Raw genomic sequence first — 15,378 nt, forward strand, 5'->3', positions numbered from 1 at the left:
AGTTAGAGATCAGTGGAAGTCATGCCAGGGGCAAACACACTGGTCTACAGGCAGCATGTGCAGAGAAAGCTGCCACCTTTCTCACCCATGCAGGTGACAGGGTACATTCATGTACCCTGGTGCTGTGAGCGCTTGACAGATATATTGAAAAACAGTGACTATCCTAAAATTGGATATTCAGTAACTTAACCAGACCAACATTCTAAATGGGTACTATTTATCCTTTCAATAGCATGTAACTTGTGTCACCAGAGAGACAGGTGGACTGTCGCTGGCTGTTTCTCCCTGGTCCACAGAGGTACATCGCAGCAGTAGAGCACAGGCTGGATGGCACTCATCAGCCACTCACTACCCTTGCACCCTGTGTAGAAGCCATCGAGGCATTCCGCTGCAATGGCGGAGATGGACTATTTGGTTTTACCAATTACTTCTGCTAAATGTTCTCGTGAGATGAGACAAACAAGGAAGGATAAATAAGAAATAACTTTAGGGAGTTGATCGGAACAAGTCAGTGGATGAAGTTTGCTCACACAAAGTCAATTTTGAAGTATTGTTCACATAGACTCTTGGCTTGCCAGCCCTAAACACTATTATGAAATCTAACTCCTTCATCAACATGTAACCTTAACTGTTGGAATTTAAAGAGAAACAGCATGTTTTTTTATTACTATAGTGAACCAAAGCTACCCGTGAATCATGAAGGTTGCCGATGGAACACCTCCAATGCGTTGAGTGAGGCACCACAGCGAGTTTAGCTGGTGTGCCTTACTCCATATCTATGAGGCCATGCAGAGCCATGCAAAATGGTTTTGCCTGGCCTCATAGATATGGTTGAGAGGTTTGCGCCACTGGAGCATCAGAAAGAGTATCGCTCTAGCGGTGAAAGCCTCTCATAAATAAGCCCATTAATTTGTACATCATTATTTTCACTTGGGACTGTAATTTTCAAGGCTTTCAGGAATAATCTAGGTGAAGGATTAGAGTGAGTTCCAGTTGAAGGATTCATGTACAAACAGAAGTTGATTCATAAAAGAAAACAGAAATGTAATCTAGGGGTGTACCTTCTCTGTTTCAAATACATTTTTCAAGTGTTTTTTTAAATTTGGAGAACAATTCCTTGAGTGTTCTTGGACAGCTGTGAGAGCCACATGTTTGTGGAAAATCTTCCTGGAAAATGTTTGTGAATTCCCATTTTAACTACACAAAACAATTTTTTGCAATTGCAAATTTACTTAGTGTACATTTAATTGTGTGGAAATGCATTGTTTTAGTATAATTTCACTTTAATTGTTCCCCCCGATTTTGAGAATATTTTGGGATTCACTCCTGTTCTTGACTGGGGAAATTATCTGACCTTGCCTGGAGTTCAAATAGGTGACTGAAAAGTTTGCGAATACCCATAAAGTATATTTGTAGGTGTGCCCAAACATTTCAGGACATTCCCGCCAGCAAATTCCTGCTTTCCGCCCCGTAAAATGATTTACTCACATGGAAAATTATAAGTGAATTTGAAGTGTAGGTCAATGCATTCCAACTCATAAATATGGTTGTATAGTCATAAAAATGCATATGTCTTTGAAAGCTAAACTTACAAGTGGAAAGCTTTGAAAATTTGGGCCCGCATTGTTTTGCAAGCATTATGATTAGATTTTAGTTGGCGAACAGAAAGATTTTTAGTTTCACTCAACCATGAAGACACATTTCTAGGCAAGGATTTATGCATGAGGCATAATGGCTTAACTGCAACCCATTAGTTGGTTTGAGTCCAGTGGAGTTCCATTTCTCTTTTTGAAAACTGATCAGTGTACCTAAAGCCATGAATGTGGCATGCCACAAATAATTTTGCAATTTTTGCAACTTTAATATCATTTTGGCATGGATGTTTCTAGCTTTTGATTTCGCAACAAGGCCAATGCTTTGATGGAGGAGCACACATATGTGCTAGAACTTGGTACCACTGTTCACTTACACCCTCAATGGCAGGTTTACATTAAGAGTAAAATCCAAAGTTGCAGCATGTTCTTTAAATGGCTGTGTCTCCTAGTAGATTAAAATCTGTTTTGGAGGCATTGAAAAACAATTAGATTGTATACGTAAGGTTTGGCATCCATGGCTTGTCGACAATCCGTGGGTTCAATGGACGGTCTGATTTGAATTTGAGTTTGAGTGTCATCAGAGCACTTTTAGTTGTCCATGCTGAAATTGTCGAAGATGTTTGAGAGGCTGTCATGCAGGAATTGTTGAGACTTAGGGCCTAATCTAAAGTTTGGAGGGCATTGTACCATTCATCAGAGTGGCAGAGGGCATTGCAAATGCCACCCTGGCCAAATACTGTCGCCAAATTTAGAGATCACTGTTGGCACCACGATGATCTCCTCATCCTAATTGGAAGCACTGTCATGGCAGTTCCTGGACACAGATTTTTAAGAGCCATGCCAGAAATGAATGTCCTCTTTAGACAATGAAATGTTTTTTGTGTTGACTATATATATATATATATGTCTTGAAAAACATTGATTTATTGTAAACATTCTCAACTTTAAAGACATCTATCATTGATATTGTGTAAAATCCATTTGATAGTGGGTCAATAAAAAGATTGATTTATGAATTTTGACTGTTACATCACATTATACAATTGATCACAGAGGACAACATGTTTTCTTTTTTTTATGTGTACATAAAATAAAAATCATCTGTAGTAATATAATGATAAATAAAAAATATTTTTGATACTACTGAACAGAGGTAGTATGGATATGATTATGACATGTAATATTTAGGTCCACGACTATTCTCAATTTTCCTAATTGTTCTATTTACATTTGAGTAATTCACCCTGATTTAGGAATTTGAGTCAGGGGTACCCTTGTTATTAATCACACAGTTCCTGCCAAGGTACAAAAAGTTTGGTGGAAGGCCGCCGTCAAGTTTATCATCTGTTTGTTTTTCAAAAAAAACAAAATCCCAATGTGGGAATTTGTTAATGAAAATAAAAATAAAAATGAATGACTCTCACATCTCGTAGATTTTCTTCAGTAATTGTTACTCATAATGTTTAATGTACTACATAGTACAGACTTGGAATCTGAAAGAGCTCGCAAGAATTTAGCCCAAAAACTGCCATTGAATAATGGTAATGAAAAAATAGAAAAATGGCATGAGGACCACAATAAAAGATAAAGACATAAGCAGAGGTTTGGCGGACAAGGGTGTTTTTCAAGAATGAAAAATGATTGGCAAGGGGAAAGAATTCATATGGTCCCATCACTTGCAAATGGCTGTTGAAAGTTACAACATTTTATTTAACTTTAGGACAATACATTTTTACATAAAGGTGCAAGTATATTTTCTGTATATAACAAAAATGTTAAAAACTGAGCATTTTTCCTCCAAGCATTAGGATCATATTTGTCTGATCCTTGATACATTTATGTACTGAATACAGCACATTATATGAATTTATTTTGGGAGTAGCAATCATGATGTCGGGCAAATAATGCACTGCTGTAAACTGAGTGTTTTGTATTCAGGAATTGTATTGACGTTTATTGGGTTTTTATCTATTTTATTGAATGAGAAATGGTGGTTGGAATTTGTGTGTAAACACTGTCTTGTTTTTATCTAAATTTGCAGCCCTGAAGAAGTTCCATCTATGTGAAAGGAACGAAACACATTGGCTGATTTACAGGATTCTTTTTGGATATTTGAATCACAGTCACTCTTGAACTTTGGAGTGCCCTCTCTTTGAACAGAATAAATAAAAATAAATCTAATTGAAAAATTAATTCTACAAAAATATTTTCACAAATAAATAACAAAATAAATACATTAAAAATAAATACACTTCCCTTCCTGCTACCAACAGAACACACCAAGCCAAATAAAATTATAAATAAAACAATATCATTAAAATAGTAATTAAATAAAAAATAAAATCAAAATTAAGAATACATATAAAATAAATTTTACAAAGTTTATAAATAAATACATCTATCAATAAATTAACAAATAATTAAAATGAAAAGAATACATAACAAATAATCAGTTAAATAATTAGCAACATTATTTTCCAATTATATATGTAATCAACCTAAACAGTTAATTTGTAAAAAATTATAATTTATATAACTACCCACCCTTTCCCCACTAAATTATACATTAGTAATAAAAGTATACAAACATTAAATTGCACATTGAAAGTCACAAAAACCCTTACATAATAAAAAATAATTAATCAAATAAATAATGTGGATAATTACTTATCAATAAAATATTTAATTAACATACAAATAGTAAATAAAAATAACAATTTATCATTTAAATAACTTCCCACCATATTATGCTGCAAACACAAAACCCATTAAATTATTAATTGTTAATTAAATGTAAAAATATAAATTACAGATTAAAAATAACAAATGGTGCTAACAAATGTTAAAAAAATTGTGTTAACACTAGCACCTAAAATTAATACAGTTAACATATAATACATTAATTTTAAAATTATATTTAATACAGCTATATTAAAGTAAATATTATAGAAAACTATTTTGTTTTAAACTATTAGATACATAAATTACAGTATTCGTACCTTTTATATTCTGCTCCTCAAGATTTTTGGAATGACAATATTTTCGACACAATATTCTTGCAACTTGATATTTTTGAAACAATATTCTTGTTATTTACTCACCCACTACCACATAAACATACCAGTGTGCCATAAGCCAAAGTCTCTGGTATGCGATGTGTAACAGCCTCATTGGCTATCAAAACACTGGGAAGAGCATGTAAGTCTTCTCCATGAATATGCATCTGTTAGGTCCGTCTGCACAATGCTTGCTCTGGTCCCAGCTGCAAGAAGAATGCTGCTCTAAGCATCAATATACAAATATCAATGTCAACCTACCATCACGATAGCACAGTGTGCATTGCACTACTTTGCCTCATCATACATTAGCAGCAACAATACCAAATTAGGCTTCAATTTACAAGAAGCAGAACGCCGCATTATTGGATTGCAGCACTCTATTCAACTTTCACAGCCTGAGCTGCAGCCGTGCCTTCACACACACTGACCATAAAATGGTGCGCGCCTAGAGGAATGCGACCCACTCCCCCTCATCATGGCCCTCAGTCATCTCGAAAGATAAGCGGCAATGTATGGTTTCCCTGCAAAGATGTGCCATCTTTTTCACCCACTGAGATGAGTTGAATTTCGATGGCATTTTTACAACATCTTTATACAAGTGTATCCATAGCTGCCTTGCACACTGTGTACACTGTGCATAATGTGCCCACACTAATTACCATACCATTCTGGTAGGTCCTAGGACACTGGAGTGTCGTTGAGCGAAAAGCACACTTCTTATCAGCGAGCTCTTTCAGCGACTTCTCATCGGCATGTTCTTGTCAGCGAACGCACATACAGCAGGTATCAGCGAGGCAACAGTGAGTTCTTATAAGCGAGAAGAAGCACTAGCACCCTGTTCCAAGAAAGAACTGAAGTCCTTCCTGAGATTAGAAGAATACATGATGAAGTTTGTAAAAAACTTTGCAGACCATACTTCAGCATTGAGAACTTTACTCAAAAAGGGTGTCCAATTTGATTAGGATCACTATTGTCAAAAATCTTTTGACTCAGTTAAGCAGGCTATCCTGTAGGCGCTCACTTTAGGAAACTTTGATGCAAGGCATAAAACCATCCTGACCACAGACGATAGTAGGAAAGGAATTGGGGCCCACTAGTGCAAATGATGGATGGAAAGAAAATATTGGAGCCTTCGCATCCAGGGCCCTGAAAGATTGAGGGTGCAATTACTCTCTATAGAAAGAGAGCAATTGGCCTGCTATTGGGCCATGTTACATTTTAAATATCATAGGGGAGAAAAGATCAAAAATAAAAAGGAGCGAGCCACCCTGACGCATCCTGAAATATGAATCACAGAATAAATGGCGGCATATCTAAGTCCTAACAAATACTACGCTAGGAAACAGTGGTAAGAAAAATAAAAAAGAATTGTTCGGCAAAAACATTGCCCCCAACAATGGCTGAAAAAGAGAACACAACAAGCCTGAAAAGAGTCAAAGCTGATCCACCAAATCCAGACCTACCAGTAAAGAACAAGCAGGACATTAGCGCCACGAAGGAAATGATCTTAAAAAAACGTGCAGACGTTCATGATCTCGCCAAATCCACTAAAGTTAAAACGGGCATTATGCAAAGTGAGATCTATGCAATCTGCCAGGACATTAGAGAAACTAACACCAGAATCGCAGAGGCAGAGAGCAGAATAAGTTATCTGGAAGATGCAGAAACCAAAAAGAGAAAACTTTTCAAATGCTCAACTCCATCACCTGCTCACTCTCTAAGGACATCTCTGAGTTGGAAGACAGAAACAGACAAGGGAACTTGCACATTTTTGGAATACCCGAAGGAGAAGAGTACTCTGCAGGGTCATGCATTTTCTTCCCAGAGAAATGGTTTTCTCAAGCCACAAACGTAACATTCTATAAAGCTCTTGAATTTGACAGAGCTCACAGAGTCCCAGCAAGAAAGATTCTGAATCAAAGGTTCCCACGCCCAATAGTGTGTCAACCTTTGCCATATCAACATGTTGAGCTTTTCCTGTCCTTCATGAGGAAACACAATCACATTCTGTGGAAAAATTATAAGATCTTTATTTCACAGGATTACTCAGAAGCAATGGTGGAGACAAGGAAAGGCTTTCTGGTTCTCTGTCCTGGACTGAAGCCTCAGAATTTTCAAGTCTCATTCGCAGGACCTGCAAAATATCATGTTACAATACATGGCACTTCACATATCTTCACAGACCACACTACTCTTAAAACGTTCATCAATGACAAGGAAGAGGCAATGATGGACACCTCGAGTCTTAAAGAAACTAGCGTGAAACACAATCACTAACCCATTAGCTGAGCTGATTCAATAGCTATGGAGAAGAGCTCTGATCTCGAGGGTGTGTCACTGTATAATACAAGACACTCCATATATCTTCAAAGACCACATAATTCTCAAGAAGCTCCTCAATGACAAGGAAGAGACAATAGTCAATACCTCGAGTCTTAAATAGGCTAGTGTGAAACACAATCACCAACCTCTACCCGACTTGAATCTCAGGTCCTAGAAAGTTGCTCTGATCTCTATGGTGTACCACTGCTCCTCCATTAAGCTATATGTTCATAAACTAACTGGTCCTCTACCAATACAGAATACTATATAATTGTTGGTGAAGAAAAATATGTGATGGACAATCCAGGCCAGTATGTGCATATTCATAATTTTTTCGCTTATTGGGGATAGGGCATACTTGCTATGCAATTTAAGCAGATGAATACTCAAACCAGTCATCCTCGAACGCATTTAATGTATTAGGATATGAGATCGTATTGTTCTAGTTGTGAATTTCTGTCACAGTTGGGTAAGAGGAAATCTTAGTAATGCATTGCCCTGCATGTAAAGGGAAGACGAAGAACACTGGGATAGCTTCCCTTTGAGTAGATGAGCATTATTGCACTCAAGTGGTTAAATGTTCTGGTTCCTTTTAGGAGTGGTTCTTCCTCCTATCACAATTCCTGTTGGCCATTTTGGGGGGTGGATGGAGGCGGGATTGTAGGGGCGAGGGGACTGTATGCCTTTTTTTCTTACTGTATTATTATTTTATTCAGATGCTCTATTGATGTTTCTGTTTATGTATCATTTGTCGAAACTCATATGAGATGGTTAAGACACTCAAATATAGATATTACGTACTTGCATGCCATTCAGAGATCATACAAATGCCGGCACCATAGAGCCTGTAACACACTCCAAACTGGGGGATGATTGACCATAGATCTGTGTATTAAATTACCCCAATGACTCGTCCACTACAAAATATTAAAATAATCTCTCTGAATGTAAAAGGAATTAATCACCCAATTAAGAAAAGGAAAATCTTTGACTATATATACAAACAAAAAGGGGACATCATCCTTCTGGAAGGATCCAAGGTTGACTCTACACAAATCACCTCACTTGGAAATGACCAATTCTCCGAGGGTGCATGCTCTGCGGCAACAGGTAAGAACAATGGGGTCTAACTATGATCTCTAAGAAATCCAGGATAGAATTGGTGTAATGTCTCTCAAGCATACAGGGGAGATGGATTATCTCAAAACTATCCAAGAAAAACACAGAGTTCTTTGTGATCAATGTATATGCTGCCACTAATGATGATCCCTCATTCTGGGACAAGCTTTCCATATGAATTCAGAAGGTACCAGACTCATCCAAATGCATACTAGCGGTAGATTTCAACTTACCTATTGACCCCATATTATATCATTCCACCGTAATAAATCAGCATAGAGCATTAAAAAACATATATGCAAAGTTTAATCTAAGTGACGCTTAAAGAACACAGAATCCAACAGAGTGGATTACACTTCTACTCATTCCCCCATAACTCCTAATCATGCATCGATTATGTACTCAAACCACAATCATACTGAGAGGAATTTCAGATCACTCCTGTATTACCCTATCTATAACCGATCCTACCCCTAATCAAAATCAACCCCTTTTGAGATTTAATGCGGAAATCATGTCAAATCAAAGCAGCAAGAAACATATTGAAGGCTCAATGGAGAACTTCCTCATAGAGAATAAAGAAAATTACTCATCAGACCTTGTAACATAGGAAGCCTTAAAGGCAACAGTAAGGGAAGATAAGGTCCAACATGAACAAAGATACTAACAACAAACTTATAAATTTAGAAAAAGAAATCTTAAATTAAGAAAATCAGCACATCTCTAATAGAGACATTCTAATCCTTAATAAAAGAGTGAACAAGAAATATAAATGCAACAAAATTGTTAGTAATAGAGCAGGCATCTGGGTTAACAAGCAAAAAATAATCAGATTACTCAACTCAAACAAAGTCAGCAAAACCTTACTGTCCTGCCTAAAATTGTAACTCCAAAAGTACACCTCAATGCAATCAAAGATAGGGACTGTACCATCATCACTGAACCGATCAAAATACTATATGAGAATAACACTACTCTAGACCAAACAAAATGAAAATGATATCTAGATGAGGCCAGCCCTCCCTCACTAACAGAAGAAGAATATAATTCCATTAATGATTCATTCACCATAGAGGAAATTGAGGATTCAATTTGAAAGCTTAAAGTTGGCAAAGCACCTGGCCCGAAGGCTATACTGCTAAATTTCTCAAGATATTTCCCACCTCTTTAGTGCCACCTCTCTTAAAACTGTATACGCAGTTCGCTAAGACTGGAAGTCACGGGCACTCAGACGGAAGCTATTATAACTGTGTCAACTAAAGAAGGGAAAGATCCATAATTACCAAAAAACAACAGGCCAATTTCATTGATAAATCTGGACTGTAAAATCTATGCCATGATATTATCCAAACACCTACAAAAATTCATTCTCAAGGGGGCATTCTAAAACATGGGCTATCTAGAGTACTGTGTCATGCAATAGAGAAAGCCAAAATAATAAAATTTCCCACTGTAGCGATTACATTAGACACAGAAAAAGTGTTTGATATAGTTGACTGGACGTACCTGAATTCAGTCCTAGAGAAATTCAACCTATGTGAATCTCTCATTCGCATGATTATGACCCTCTATCACAAACCAAGCACTAAGGTCAGAGCAGGGGGCATTTTCGTCCCTCCCACAAGCTGAAGCAGGGCACAAGAAAAAGGTTGTTCCTTTTCGCCACTTCTACTTCTATTGGTGTTGGAATCCTTTCTTTATCACTTGAGGGAGGATCAGGACATACCAGGCATCACATTGGGGAATACCACAATAAAAATTGCCACATGTGTGGCTGATATCTTGATTATATCAAAAAGCATGCTTCGCCATACCAGCCTCATTGGCATCAGTCCAAAAATTCTCTGAGGTTTCCAGCTATTTGCTTAATAAAGATAAATCTGAAGTTAAACTTCTTAACAACCAGGGCAATAAAGAAACAATAGGGACTTCTGGTTAGGCAAGGCAGCCAGACTGCATTAAATATTTAGGACTACAATTCACCAATGATCTTATCACCACCTTACAGACCAATGAAAAAATCTTATTTAACCACATCGCTGCTGTGGTTATTTTTCCCCTGTGCTGGAAATTGCCATTTTGCTGGTGTCATGACGAGCTCAGCTCGTCATCAGCACAGCTCAACTGTGCCTCATGACGAGCTGAGCTCGTCATGAGCATGGAAGGGGTTAATAAAATGACTTATCTGCTAGAAGGATGGTCAACTAAATTCCTATCCTGCTGGAGAAGTGCAGAGACCTTAAAAATGATCGTTACACCTCCAGTTAATCACCTTGTCAGTATACTACCCATGACCCTCTCTGAAGACATTTTTAAATAATAGATAAAGCTTTTAATAACTTTCTCTGGCAAGGAAAGAAACCAATTATCTCACTTAAAATACACAGATTGGCCAAAGACAGAGGGGGACTAGGCCTCCACATAGTCAGAAACTACCAAACAGAATTTCTTAGTAGGCAGGGCACCCACAGGTTTTCTAATAGCCTGTGAACCAACCGCTCTGGATAGCAGTGGAAAAATCACTAATAAATAATATACCCCCCTCTGCATTACTAACAATGCACACCTCCCAGCTCTCCCATTCCAAGTACATCACACAGAATACTAAAAAAAGCTGGCCTACGATTAGATTATCAATTGTAGATCAAAATGCGTAATTCCATATGGCATAGCCCTAAATTAAAAATTGATAGCCAACTAACATACTGGGCATTGATAGAGTGCGGGCTCACCTGCTTGAGATTTTACCATACTCACCTGGGCCCGTAAAACATACACACTTTGAACAGGTAAACCTTCGCTAAATCAGAATATTTAATAAACCTTTTAGGACCTATACCATTGATCTTATGAATCCTTGTCACCGGTACCTAAAGTCCTAAATGATCAAGGGAGTTAGAATAATAGGCAGTAAATAAACATTTGCACTCATTAAAATAACCACAGACTCGGGAAAGATTTGAACACTTTATCTAAGTAAATTCTTAAATGTCAGAGTCCAAACTAAATTAGTCACAGCTTGTTCGATTAGAAAGAATATATTCAAAGCAAGATGATGCAAAAATAATGTGAGGTTTTTTTAAAGCATTGAAACATAGGAAGAGTGTGAAAAGGGAAACAGTACAATGACATACCCACATGAACTTTATATTTACCTAGAATGGAATGAAGACCAACCCTCAGCCGCGGGCCGGAATAAAAGACACGACTTCTTGCAGTTCAGATGCCAATAAGACAGCACAGGTGTAGATCAGGACCAGTGATGACCAAATTAGGATGGATTCAGGTTGGAACCAGTTACCCTCAGCTAAGTGCAATGCCAGCGTTACAGTCCTCCTTAGGCTAATAGTTGGACCTCGATTAGGTTAGCGAATCTTCTCGCTCAGGAACGCTGATTGGGTTATTGAATCTTCTGACAGAGTGCTCCACCAGCACCTCTGCTCCCAAATCTTCTGACAGAGTGCTCCGCCAGCACCTCTGCTCTCGATCGACTATTGAGTGCGTTGGGTCAGTGACAGGTCAGCTATTTGGACAAGTCGGGCAATCTAACTAGCTAAGCCTACCTTAGTTATACCATTTTCCAGGGCAGTGTACCACCCCCCATGTTGCAAATGTGTGTATTCCCTCAATTTGATTGGTCAAAAGACAAGGACAGGTCATCACACCATACCAGTTATGAGGTCACTTGATTCAATAATGAAAATTATCTTCCCGTCCATAACTTTAATTTTCCCATGCATTTTATTCCAACCAACAATGAATGTTCTAATAGTAAATACAATGTTAAACAATTTATCAAAGTTTCTTCCTCTCGAGAGGTCACGGGGTGAGTCTCCCATGCGAATCTTCAGACAATACTGTTGTTGCCATGGATTTAATTTCCATGGCTTGTGGACTCTTGAGAACGCAGCACATGCGCAGTCGCGGGACCCAAGATGGAGCAACATTGTACTTGATTGGTCCAAACAGAAGCTAATAGCAAAGTCAAAGAAGAACAGTTTTAGAACAAAGAATACATGAATGAACTGTATACCACTTATCTCTACTCTACTCCCATTATTTTCTTTTAACTGCAGAGTTAGGAATTGTAGTGTAGTTCCTATATTCCCAATAGGCTCTGCGCATTGGAATAATATATACTGTAGTTTAGACATAGGACTGAGGTCTACTAGGTCTCTACCGAATATATTAGACTTAAATATGAGTGCCAGCTAGCTCAGAGGTCACTAGAAACTTTCTCGAATAAACAAGAAGGGATTAGTGTCTGACAACCGCATAAACATGACAACTTTTCTTCCCAAGAATAAGAAATCAATCTCTAGAGTCGCGGAAACAATAGATAGCTATTTTACTCAGTCAATCGTGCATGCTTCGTTTCACCAGAGGTGCTGAGAAAATAGAGAGACATGCGTTTTCAATAAAAGTATTTATTGAACAGTCTTCTTTCTCAAGCATAAGAAATTTACTGCTACAACCGAAATACTTGTTATAAAGTACAATGCATATAATACGAACAGTATTATAAAGTAGTACTGTAGAAGCAGGATATGGTTGCTAAGCCATAAAATTGCATAAAATGTATAATATACATACAGTAATAAATGATGACTAAAAGTACTCAACTGGTGCTTCTAAAATATGCCTACCCCGGTGTACCTAACCTATGTCTAGTACAAGGGAAGAACTAAGTGAGGAGTAGCATAAGTTTAGTAGTTCTCTGCCAAGAATCTATTCCAAGAATTCTCTAAGAGGACTAATCAGCTCCGTACCTTTGTATTAGAATGAAGGAGGTCTTGTATCTCTCTCTCAGGACTTGATTTCCCAGTAACCCGCAAGGGTAGCCTGGAAACACTGGAGCTGGATTTCTCAGCAGGAGAAAAGACAGAGTCTCTCAGTGCGTCGGCTGGAGGGTCGGCTTCCTTCGGCACTTGCTGCTGCAGGGCATCGGGCAAGTAGATAGTCGGTCTGCTCCAAACCGCTGTGTGTTTGTCTGGGCAAACCTAGGCATATTTATACTTTGAAGGTGCCGAGTTTGACGCATGATTGGACTTAATAATGTCACTCAAAGGCTAAATTCTTTGAAACTCCAGGAGTTCTTGGAGAACTCAATATTCAAGCAGGGGCAAGTCCCTAGCTGCTGAAGGCGGGTTTTTCCAAGAAATCGTTGTTGATTCTCGGAACTTAGTGGAAGTAGTCATGCTGTATTTGGGCTGCAAGGCTTAAGCCAAATATGGTAGTGATTTCTATGCCTATATAAGGATATGATAAAGTATACCTATTTAAGGGCATGAATCTGGAACATTTACACTAGAGTCCTAGATTCATTTACAACACCCACTCCACGATCTTAAGTTCAATAAAGATAAACGTATAAGCACTGAACATATCTAAAGCTAGTGTTTACAATCCCACCCCAAAATACATAACTGCACTTGAAATGGTTGTACACAAGAAAAAAATATTGAGCATTTCTACAGTACTCATTTTAAGGAAGTGATGTCATTCTAAGCATAGAGTATGGTATCTAAATATGCAAACTGAATGAATCCTGAAATTACATTTATGAAAATGGTTCTTAAATACAGAAAGAAAGGTCGAGACCGTTTCATAACATAACATATAATGTCAATTATTATATGAGGACAAGGCCAAATATTTTCTCTAGGCAGTGTTCAAAAAGGAAAATAATTTCTTGTTCTTTAAGAATAGTTCGACTTTAAGCAGATTAGTCTGTGCCAAAAAGTTTAATGTTTTGAAGAGAAAAATTCAATTGGTTGTGAAAAAATAGGGTTCCAAAGTTAGAAGTTTTTGTTTTGAAAAAGTGAAGGCCGAATTTCAGAGCTGTGTGCATGAATCAAAAGTTATTCTCGGTGTCAGGAGAAAACATCAGATCATCTAGGCTGGCAAAGAAATCATCTACCATAGTAGGTGAAAGTGGAACTACTTGATCAAGCAGATCAAATGTGCACAGATGAGAAGCATTGCCGTCAGCGCCAGGTGCCGCATTAGCAGTGTTCATATCAGATGGTACCTGTGTGCCTGTTGATCCTCGTATCTCACCCTCAGTTAGACTTACTGGTACGACCTCAATGAATGCCATCAGCAGGATTGGTAGCCGTTGTGGACAACACAACGCATGAGTCGTTACCGGACCTAGCAAGGCGTCGACATCCGATGGCAGGACTGATGGAAGTGTAAGACAAATGTCCAACACGCATTCTTCTCCACAAAGCAGGCATCGTAGAACAGGTAAGATGCAATCTTGCCAGATTGGTCTGAACGAAAGAAACCAGGTTGTGTTCAGATCTCTTAAACGAGCCAAGCCAAGAATCTGTGTAATTCTCTCACAATACCTCATGGCAAGGAGGGTCCCTTCCATGGTAGTCTCGGTTACAGGACTTGCCATATCGGAGCAGAAGGAATAAAAATAGAATTCCTGCTACGAGTCCCAAGATGAGAGGCAGGCTGCCGAACACAGAGTGCACGAAGTTTGGACAAATGCCGAGGATTGCTTCAAATGGTGTTAACAGTCCCGAAAAAATCATCTTAAATACATGTGCAATGCCACAGGTATCGGACATGTTTAAGATTTGACTTAACATTTCTGCGAAATGTACTGGGCAATTTGTTGATAGTAATGCATGTATCTCTGCAGATGTCCTCGCAACTTGCAGATCCTACGTTTCTTTAGACGAGGTCAGTGGCACAGATTTTTGCAAAAGAATGGCTTTTATTCTGCTTAAAGTATCAATTTGTATAGAAGAGATACTCAGTGAAGGCCATAATGCCGTCCCACTGTCTGTCTTGTGCGTTGGATACAATACTTGCATACAACAAGTGACCATGGACGACACACTAACAAGATAAAGTTTTCCTGGCAACATGCGAGAGCAGCTGTGATCATTCAACATAACGTAACTGCCATTGGATAGCTGCATGAAAATGGGTTCTATCACTGTGGAGGGTGTACCGTGCAGGTGGCAAGAGAGGTTATTTGCAGTACCATTGCAGGCTCCGAGTAAATAATACCTTTGCATAAAAGTGTACCACTTAGTGAGTTTTTACAATTTTTACCACTAAGGAATACCTCTTTCCCCTTGTCCCAACATTTGTGTCTGTAAGGTAAAGTCCATATCGACTTAATGTACTCTTTACCCAACCTTTCATACAGGCCTGCTGGTATATGCTGTAGACAATACTGAAATTGGAAAATCTTCACTGGTATCATGATGGTACCATGAATTATCCATTCAATGACAGGCTTCTCAGAAACTGTCAATGGT

Source organism: Lissotriton vulgaris, chromosome 10, assembly GCF_964263255.1.
Source record: "Lissotriton vulgaris chromosome 10, aLisVul1.2, whole genome shotgun sequence".
NCBI lineage: Eukaryota > Metazoa > Chordata > Amphibia > Caudata > Salamandridae > Lissotriton > Lissotriton vulgaris.